At 35.3% G+C, this 10,994-nt stretch overlaps 1 non-coding gene across 1 annotated transcript; it reads right to left on the bottom strand.

The window, feature by feature from the left end:
* Positions 1-2,306: 2,306 nt before the first annotated feature.
* Positions 2,307-2,369, bottom strand: LOC120887007 (U7 small nuclear RNA). Its single transcript, XR_005730178.1, has one exon. It is a non-coding gene; the product is annotated as a U7 small nuclear RNA (small nuclear RNA).
* Positions 2,370-10,994: the final 8,625 nt, after the last annotated feature.

Raw genomic sequence — 10,994 nt, 5'->3', positions numbered from 1 at the left:
AATGCCATGATTTCATTCTTCTTGGCTGAATAATTCTCCATTATGTATCTATACCACATTTTCTTTATCCATTTATCCACTGATGGTGGTTGTGCTTCCTGGCAAAGCCCATGTTCCTAAGGAACTGGGGTACCACCCTCTTAAAGGACTCATTACTTTGTGATTGTTTTTTTTTTTTTTTATACCTCCTTGAATGGCGTTCCTGTGCCATTTTCAGGTCTGGTTATGTGTGGTGATCTTTGTGGCCTTGGCCATGTCTGCACCATTAACTTGTGGCTCCCCAAGACTGAATTATTAAAAAAAAAACAGTGTTTTTACTGGATTAGGAAATAGTGATGGGAGAGAAAGGGACAGAAATTATTTGTAAAAACTTTTAGCTATTTATCTCTGATAAAAATTACAGCTTATTTTGTATTCTGTTGCTGCATACCATGTTATTTTAAACATAGAGGCTCAAAACAATACCTGTTTATTAGCTCACAGCAATTGAGTTCTCTGCTCAGGGTCTTAAAAGTCAGACTCTGTCTCTCTCTGGAACCTCTAGGAAGGATCTGATTCCAAGCTCATTTACATGTTGGCTGAATTCAATTTCTTGCGATTGTAGAGCTCGAATCCTGAGTTTCTTGTTGGTTGTCAGCCAGAAGGTCATTCTTAGCTCTTCGATTTCACCCACATTTTTGCTACATGGAACCTTCCATCTTCAAGCCAGCAATAGAAAAATCTCCCTCACAATTGTAGCCTTTTCCATCTGCAAATTTCTTCTACAAGTAGGAGCCCAACCACAATTCCAAGAGCTCAGTTAGATCTGGCTTACCAAGGATGATCTCTTCTTCAACTGATCTGTGATGTAGCTCCACTTACAAAATATCTTCATGCAGCACGTAGATGAGTGTTGGATTGGATAACTGGCAAGAGGCATTTGTCCATCAGAGCTTTTTATCTTGAGGGCCGTCTTAAAATTCTGCCTATCAAAGACAATATTCCTTCCTTCTGAGAACATTTATAACCACATTCTTTATTGACCACATACACAGCCCAGAAAAAAAATGTAAAGTAATGTAATTGGCTGTGCATCAGGTAATATGGTCTCATTGTAGCCAGCTATACTTATTTATGGATGCTGGCTGTCCTGTGATCATATACTCTCAGTATTGTCAGATCTTCTCATCTTGAAGAGAAGTCAAAATTTTCTTGAGTTTTAAAGCTATCAAGAGGATTCTTGGAAGATGTCAAAGTAAAACATGCCAGAAATCCATCTCCCTATGTATTAAACAACTGCATCAGCATAATCTGTTGGATGGGATGATTTTGGAATTCTGGAGTCTACATAAAACTTGCAACTTTTTGGGGAAGGATTAGATGGCAAATTATAGCCAACTTTGGTCAATTTCAGCTTCCTACACAATGATTCCAGAGAAAAGAGTCTTGTCCTTCAAATACGAAAAGTTTGTGCTCTGACCACTTTGGCTGCTTCTGATCACAGAATTATCATACATTGCTGGTGGGACTGCAAATTAGTGCAGCCATTTTGGAAAGCAGTATGGAGATTCCTTGGAAAGCTGGGAATGGAACTACCATTTTACCTAGCTATTCCTCTTCTCGGGACTATACCCAAAGGACCTAAAAACAGCATATTACAGGGACACAGCCAAATCAATGTTTATAGCAGCACATTTCACAATAGCTAAACTGTGGAGCCAACCTAGATATACTTCAGTGGATGAATGGATAAAAAAATGTGGCATTTATACACAATGGAATTTTACTTAGCACTAAAAAAGAATAAGATCATGGCATCTGCAGGTAAATGGATAGCATTAGAGAAGATTATGCTAAGTGAAGTTGGCCAATCCCCAAAAAACAAATGCTGAATGTTTTCTCTGATATAAAGAGGCTGACTCAAAGTGGGGTAGGGAGGAAGAGCATGGGAGGAAGATTACCTCTAGATAGGGAATAGGGGTGGGAGGGAAAGGGAGATAGAAGGGGAATAGCAAGGATGGTGGAAGGTGATGGTCATCATTACTTAAAATACATGCATGAAGAAGTGAATTTGGTGTTAATATACCTTATATACAGAGATATGATAAATTGTGGCATAAAGGTGTATTAAGAATTGTATGCAAAAAAGAGAGCTTATGTATAACGGCAAAAAAAAAAAAAAAGAATCAGACAATGGGACAGGTGTCATTGTCATTGCACCTTCCCACATTATCGTAAGACTTTCCATCACTAACTTAAGTGAGTTCCAGGAAAGGTAAAAGTCTGGCACCATTTTTTAAATTAATTAATTAAGTAATTAATTTAGTAAGGGCTCTTCTGGCAGCAGTCACAAAGCCTGCTAGACAAATTCTAAAAGATCTGCAACACTTGTGGTGTATTTTTCCTATTCCCCTCATTTCTGCTCGCTCTCTCTCTCTCTCTCTCTCTCTCTCTCTCTCTCTCTCTCTCTCTTCCTCCACCTTCCTCACTCCCCTCTTTGGGAGCCAGATTTTGAATACTAGAACTTTCAAAAGCAACTGCAAATATGGGAGAAATTAGAAACACATACATGTGCAGGGGAAGATACAAACTCAGAGAGCCAATCTTCTTCAAGTTTCTTCTTCAACCAGGAATCCTATTCATGGCAAAAGTAAAGAAAAAATGAAAGCATTCATAAATAAACAAAGCCTGAGGGAGTTCATTGTCATTAGACCTTCAGTGTCAGAACTGCCATATTCAAAGGAATCCCTGAAGGTTAAAAATGACATTAACTTAAAGCCAAGTGGATAAAGATCTCAGTAAAAGTCACATAGAAATCATAAAACTAGCATACTGTAATAATGATTGATAACTATACCTTTTGTCTTCAACATAATTTAACAGACTTAACATTAAAAATTTATTAGTTTTGGGGCTGGCGATATAGCTCTTGGTAGAGTGCTTGCTGTGCATGCACAAGGCCCTGGGTTCAATCCCCAGCTCCACCCACAAGAAATCATTAGCTTATGTTTGGGGACACACAACATATAAAGATTTGATTTTGTGACAATAACTGAAAAAAAGGGATGGAGCCATTGATGGAGCAACATTTTTGAATGTTATTGAAGTTAAGCCTATATAAATTCAAATGAGAGCATTTTAAACTAAGGGTGTGAAGTATCAGTTCTATGGTAACCACAAATAGGTAAAGTACCTCCACAAAAAAAAAATAAGCAATGAATTTAAACATTTCATCACAAAAAATCAATGAAACACAAAAGAAAACAATAATACAGGAAATGAGGGTCAAAAAGCTATAAGGTAGATTAAAAACATAGCCAAATAAAAATAGTCAGTGCCTCATTATTGTTAGTTACTATAAATGTAAATGTTTAAGTGTAAACATTTTAAACTCTCCAATCATAAGGCAGAGTTGACAAAATGGTTGATCTAACTACATGCTGCCTTTAAGATACAAAGATAAATAGATTGAAAGTTGAAAGATGGAAAAGGATATTCCTTACAAATAGAAACCAAGAAGGAGAAGAGATGGCACACTAGTATCAGACAAAATATACTTGAAATCACAAAGGGTTACAAGAAACAAAGAGGAACATTACACATTAATAAACATTTCAGTACAGTTTTAGTAATATAAACATTTAGGCACCTAATAACAGACTATCAAAAAATATGACTCAACATTGTAAAAGCTATCCATGCTAAACTCAAGGCCAAAATCATTCTAAATGGAGAAAAATTGAAAGCATTCCTTCTCATAACTGGTACAAGAAAAGGATGCCCTCTTTCACCAGTTTTATTCAACATTGCCCTTGAAATTCTAGCCAGACCAATTAGAGAGAGGAAAGAAATTAAAGGGATACGAATAAGAAAAGAAGAACTCAAACTATCACTATTTGCCAATGACACAATTCTTTATTTAGAAGATTCAAAATATTTCGTCAGAAAACTTTTAGAACTAATAAATGAGTTCAGAAAAGTAGCAGTATATAAAATCAACACAAATAAATCAAACACATTTCTATACATCAGTGATGAATGCACTGAAAGAGAAATTAGTAAAACTACCCCATTTATAATAGCCTCAAAAATATACTTGGGTATCAATCTAACAAAAGAGGTAAAAGTACTCTACAATTAAAAGTGTAGAACACTAAAGAAAGACATTGAAGAAGACCTTAAAAGATGGAAAGATTTCCCATGCTCTTGAGTAGGCAGAATTAACATTGTCAAAATGGCCATACTACCCAAAGTGTTTTACAGATTTAATGCAATTACTATTAAAATCCCAATGACATTCTTCATAGTACTAGAAAAAGCAATCATGAAATTCATTTGGCAAAATAAGAGGTTCAGAATAGCCAAAGCAATCCTTGGCAAGAAGAGTGAAGCAGGAGGCATCACAATACCAGACCTTAAACTTGACTACAGAGCCATAGTAACAAAAATGGCATGGTATTAGCACCAAAACAGACACATAGACCAATGGTGCAAAATAGAAGACACAGAGACAAAACCACATAAATAACGTTATCTCACACTAGATAAAGGCACCAAAAATACTCATTGGAAAAAAAGAGAGCTTCTTTAATAAGTGGTGCTGGGAAAACTGGAAATCTGTATTTGGCAAAATGAAATTAAATTCCTATTTCTCACCTTGCATGAAATTCAACTCAAAGTGGATCAAAGACTTAGGCTCTAGAACAGTGACCCTGTGCCTAATAGAATAAAAAGTAGGACCACAACTTTATCATGTTGGCTTAGTTACTGACTTCCTTAACAAGACCCTTAAAGTAAAGAGCACAAAAAGTAAAACACAAAAAGTAAAACCAAGATTCAATAAATGGATGACACCAAACTAAAAACCTTCTTCTCAGCAAAGGAGGTAATCAGTAATGTGAAGTGAAAGCCTTAATAATGGGAGTAAATGTTTACCACATGCACCTTATATAAAACATTAATCTCCAGGATATAGAAATAAGTAAAAAAATTCACTAAGGAAGCATAGAGTTACCTTAGATTAAGTAGAAGGAGTGAAGAGATGGGAGGGGATATGGGAATAGTAAGGACAGTAGAATGAAACAGACATTGTTACCTTATGCATATATATGATGGCTTGACAGATGTGATTCTACAACATGTACAATTAGAAAAATGAGAAATTATAACCAATCTATGTATGATATATCAAAGTGCATAAATGCACCCTACTGTCATGTAAAACTAATTAAAGGAAATAAAAAATTAATAATAAAATACTAAATACTAAAAACCCAAATAACCAAATCAATAAATGGGCTAAGGAACTAAACAGACAACTCCACAGAGGAAGAAATACATACGATTTATCAACAATATATGAAAAAATGTTCAACACCTCTAGCAATTAAAGAAATACAAATCCAAACTACTTTAAGATTTCATCTTACTCCAGCCAGAATGGCAATTATCAAGAATATAGAAAATAATAAATATTGGTGAGGTTGTGGGGGAAAATACACTCATATCTTGATGGTGGGACTGAGAATTGGCGCAATCATTTTGGAAAGCAATATGGAGATTCCTCAGAAAATCTGGAATGGATCCACCATTTGATCCAGCTATCCCACTCCTTGGTTTAATATACCGCTCTCAATAATAAAACAAGCAAGGAAATAGGGGACATGAGTAGTGCAATAAACCAACTAGATCCAATACACATGAAGAACATTCTACCTAATAGCAAAATAGAAGCTCTTCTCCAGTGCATTTGGGAGATTCTCCCAGCTAGATTGTCTGTGAGGCCACAGAGTCAGTCTCACTGTTAGAAGTTAGACAAAGTATCTTCTGCAGCCACAACAGGATGAAGTTATAAACCAAAGACAGAAAGAAAACTAAAAAATTCACAAATTAGTGGAAGTTTACACATTCTTAAGTAACCAATGCATCAAAGAAGATATCATAAAGATAACAATAACATACTTATATATAAATAAAAATAAAACATACCAAAATGGATGGGATATAGTGAAAGTTGTGTTAATGAGGAAATATACAGCTATATGTTTTCCCTGAAAGCACAAGAAATATCCAACCGTTACAACTTAAGGAACTGGAAGAACAAAAAGCCCAAAGATAAAAGATTGAAAGCAATAAAAGATTAGAGCGGAGATGAACAAACTAGAGACATCAACAAAACAAAAAAAAAGTGCTTCTTTTAGAAGGTCAATGAAAGTGACCCACAAAAGCTAGATGGACTAAGGAAAAAAAGAGGTGGACTTGGTTTTAGTCAGATTCCTCGCTGTGACCAAAAAACCCAACAACAACAATGTAGAGGAGGAAAAGTTTATTTCAGTTCACAATTTGTGAGGTGAACATGGTTGGTCGACTCCATTGCTCTGGGTCCAAGAAGAGGCAGAACATCATGACAGAAGAATGGGAGGAAATGTGGCTCAGGATGTGGCAACCAGGAAGCAAAGGGTACCATTCACCAGGGACAAAACATAAACCCCAAAGTTGTGCCCCCCTGACCTACTCCCTCCAGCCACACCCTACCTGCCTATAGTCACCCAGACAACCCATCCGTGGCTCAATCCACTGATGAGGCCACATCTTTCATATTTTAATAATTTCTCCTCTGAACATTTGGTTTGTCTCACGTGTGATCTCCTATATAAACCACAACAAGCTTCAAATTACTAAAATCAGAAACAAAAATAAAGATAGCAATGCCAGTTCCATAGAGATAAAAAGGGTTGCAAGAGAATACTATTAGCAATTTTATGACAACGGATTGGATAACTTAGATAAAATGGATACATTCCTAGAAAGATGCACCCTATAAAAAAAACAAAGAGAATAAAAATTTCAAATAGACCCTATAGCTAACTAGTAAGAGATTGAATCAGTAATTTAAAACTCCTGACAGAGTAAAACCTTGGATCTGAAGGCTTCTCTAGTGAATTCTATCAAACATTCAAAGCAAAATCAATACCAATCCTCCTGAAACTTTCAAAATATTGATGTGGAAGGAATATTTCCTAACTAATTCTATAAGGCCTACATAACTATGGGAACAAAGCCAGAAAAATACATTGTAAAAAGAAAACAAAAGCCCAATATTCCTTATAAATATTGATGCACAAATTCTCAAGAAAATATGAGAAGAATGACTTCAGCATCATTAAAAAAGGATCATATGCTATGACCAAGTGGGATTAATTCCTGTTTGAGAATGGCTCAACCTATAAAAATGAATCAGTGTAACTTATCACATTAACAACATGAAGAGCAAAACCCACATACTCATTTTAATTGGTGCAGAAAAAAGCATTTGAAACAATTTCATACCTTTTATTATAAAACACTCAAATGAGAGTAGAAGAAAACTATCTCAACATAAGTCATATCTTAGAAATTCACAGTGAATATCATACTCCATTTAAAGAAGTTGGAAGCTTTTCTTTTAAAACTGGGAGCAAGACAAGAATGCTTGCTTTCACCACTTTTATTCAATGTAGTATTGGAAGTTGGAGCCAGAACAATTAGGCAAGAAACAGTTATAAGGCATCCAAATTGGAAAGGAAGAAGTAAAATTATTTATATTTGCAAATAATATAATCTTATGTGTAGAAAACTCTATAAAGATTCCACAAAATTTTGTTAGAATTAATAAATGAATTCATCAGAGTAGCAGGATACAGAGTCAACACACAAAAGACATTTGTATTTCTACATACTAACAATGACCCATTAGAAGGGGATATTAAGTCAACAATTCCATTTGCAATAACATCAAATAGAATTAATCACCTAAGAATTAATCAATGATGTCAAAGACTTTTACTGTGAAAATGAGTGAATATTGCTGAAATAAATTAAAGGACACATAAATAAATGTAAAGATACACACAAATAAATGGTCATAGTTTGAATGTATTAATATTGTGGTGATGTCACTACTACCCCAAATATTCTACAGATTTAGTGCAATCCTTGTAAAAAATCTGATGTTGAAAAAGTAATCCTCATGAAATCCTCAAATAACCAAAAGAAATCTGAAAAAGAACAGAGGCAGAGGACTAAATATTCTGACTTTAAAACTTACTATAAAAGCTATAGTAATCCAAAGAGTGTGGTTCTGCCATAAAGACAGACATATGGGTAAATAGGAAATAATTGAGGCTCAGACATAAACCCTTTTGTAGATAGTCAGGTGATTTTAAACAAGGGTGCCAAGACCATTCAACAAAGAAAAAACAATGTTTAACAAATGACCCCGCCCCCAAAACGGAATAGCCACATGCAGATGAAGTTGGACCCTTATCCTATACCAAATGCAAAAATTAACTTAAAGTGGATTTAAGACCAAAATGCAAAACCTAAAACTGTAACTCCTAATGTAAAACAGAGAGATAAATCTTTACAGTGTTGTATTTGGCAGTGATTTCTTGGATATGATACAGGCAACAAAAGAAAAATTAAAGTTTGTTAAAATTAATAACTTTGGTGCATCAAAACCTCTATCAATAGAGTAAAAAGAAAACCTACCCAAAGAAATAAAATATTTGCAAATCACATATTTGATAAAAGATTAATATCCAAAAAATATCCTGATTAAAAAAGGCAACAGACTTGTATAGACTTTTTCTTCAAAGAAGATATATAAAAGGTCAATAAACCTATGAAAAGATGCTCAAGATCACTAATCATTTTGAAAATGAAACTTAAAAATACCATGAGATATCACCACCCCACATTCTTTGGATGTGCATTACCAAAACCAAACATATAACAAAATGGACAATAATGAGTGTTAGCAAGGATGTGGAGAAATTGGAATCTTCGTGTACCATTATTCAAAATGTAAAATGGTGTATCCTCTGAGAAAACAGTGTGGCTGCTTCTAAAAGTATTAAAAATGGAATTGCCATATGATCTAGTAATTATACTTCTCTGTATGTATTCAAAAGAATTGAAATCAGGATCTCCACAGCTGCATTATTCACCATAAGTAACATATGGTAGCAACACATGCATTCCTCAATGAATGAATGGATAAGCAAAATGTGGCATATACATACAGTGGAATAGCATTCAGCCTTAAAAAGAAGACAGTTCTGACATATGTTACAGTAGAGATGAACCTCTATTTTTTAAAATCTATTTTTCTATGTATTTTGTAAAATCCTGGGGGAACCAAGTAAAATATCTTTTTTTTTTTTAAAGAGAGAGTGAGAGAGGGGGATAGATAGAGAGAGAGAATTTTAGCATTTATTTATTTTTTCTTAGTTCTCGGCGGACACAACATCTTTGTTGGTATGTGGTGCTGCTGAGGATCGAACCCGGGCCGCACTCATGCTAGGCGAGCGCGCTACCGCTTGAGCCACATCCCAGCCCCCAAGTAAAATATATTTATGATCCTGATGAGACACATTCATCTTGAGTTTCCTTCTTTCTGTGGTCTTAAGAAATTTTTCTGTATTGTTTTTCTCTCCCTGATTCAGCCTTGGAAATATTCCCTGATTTAACTTATATTTCCCAGTTGTTCTTCAGAGGACCCTGTGAAGGCAGTGGTTGCCATGTTACTGTGTTTTGTATCCCCCAATGCCATCTACCTTTATGACCTAGTATCATTTGTTTTTTTTTCAAATATTTATTTATTCTAATTAGGTATATATGACAGTAGAATGCATTTTGATTTATTGTACACAATTGCAGGACAAATTTTCATTTCTATAGTTGTACATGATGTAGCGTTGCACCATATGTGCGGTTATATATGTACCTAGCATAATGATGTCCATCTCATTCCACCATCTTTCCTGCTCCCATGCCCCCTCCCCTCCCCTCCTTCCCCTTTGCTTCATCAAAGTTCCTCCATTTTTCCCATGCCCCCCACCCCCATTATGGATCAGCTTCCACTTATTAGAGGGAACATTTGACCTTTGGTTTTTTGGAATTGGCTTATTTCGCTTAGCATGATATTCTCCAACTCCATTCATTTATCCGCTAATACCATAATTTTATTCTCATTTAATGCTGAGTAATATTCCATATTCCACAGTTTCTTTTTCCATTCATCTACTGAAGGGCATCTAGGTTGGTTCCACAGTTTAGCTATTGTGAGTTGAGCTGCTGTGAACATTGATGTGGCTGCGTTACTATTGTATGCTGATTTTAATTCCTTTGAGTATAGACCTAGGAGTGGGATAGCTGCTTACCTAGTATCCTCTTCAAATGAGGTCTAGCCTTTGCCCATAACCTTTTATTTTATCTTCATGCAACACATATTTATTGGATATCTGTTAAATGCTGTTCCTGGAATAGTAAGTAACAGATGAAAATAAAAAGGAAAAAAGAAAAAAAAAGACATCATAGAGCTTATATATCAGTAGGAAAATAAATAAGACAGGTAAATATAACATTTGACCATTACATATTTCTCTATACTCAGGTTTTCAAGCCTTCCACTTGATCTCGTGTTGATTCCCAATGAATCCATGTCAGGTGGCACCTTCCTTTAGCTTGATTGTGAGTTTCAGGAAGATATGGAGTTGGGATATAAGGTTCATTACAAGAAGGAGATTCCCCCCAGAGGAAGGTAGATGGTAAAGACATGCAATAGCCTTATTGCTTGGCGTGGTTCCCACCACCCTGCAGGCCTGGGCCTGGGGTGGGGTGCTGGCTGAGTTAAACTGCCCCATATATGGAAAGACATAACACTGCTGAGAGAGTTAAGTTTGTCCTTTAAAATAAAGGTCCCCTGTAATCCCAGAGACTTGAGAGGCTGAGGCAGGAAGATGGCAAATATGAGGCCAGCCTCAGCTACTTAGTGAGACTCAACACCTTTGTGAGATCCTGTCTCAAAAATGAAAAATAAAAAGGACTGGAGATGTGGCTTACTAGTAAAGTGCCATTAGGCTCAATCCCCAATACCAAAAAATAAAATAAATAAAAATTAAAAAATAAAAGGAGGAAAAAGGTTGGGGAGAAATAAGATAAATATATTTGTAAATGCCATTCATATTGGTTAA

The sequence above is a fragment of the Ictidomys tridecemlineatus genome, chromosome 5 (genome assembly GCF_052094955.1).
Source record: "Ictidomys tridecemlineatus isolate mIctTri1 chromosome 5, mIctTri1.hap1, whole genome shotgun sequence".
Lineage (NCBI taxonomy): Eukaryota > Metazoa > Chordata > Mammalia > Rodentia > Sciuridae > Ictidomys > Ictidomys tridecemlineatus.
Note: the sequence above shows the minus strand (reverse complement) of the source record. Positions and strands in the feature narration are given on the sequence as shown.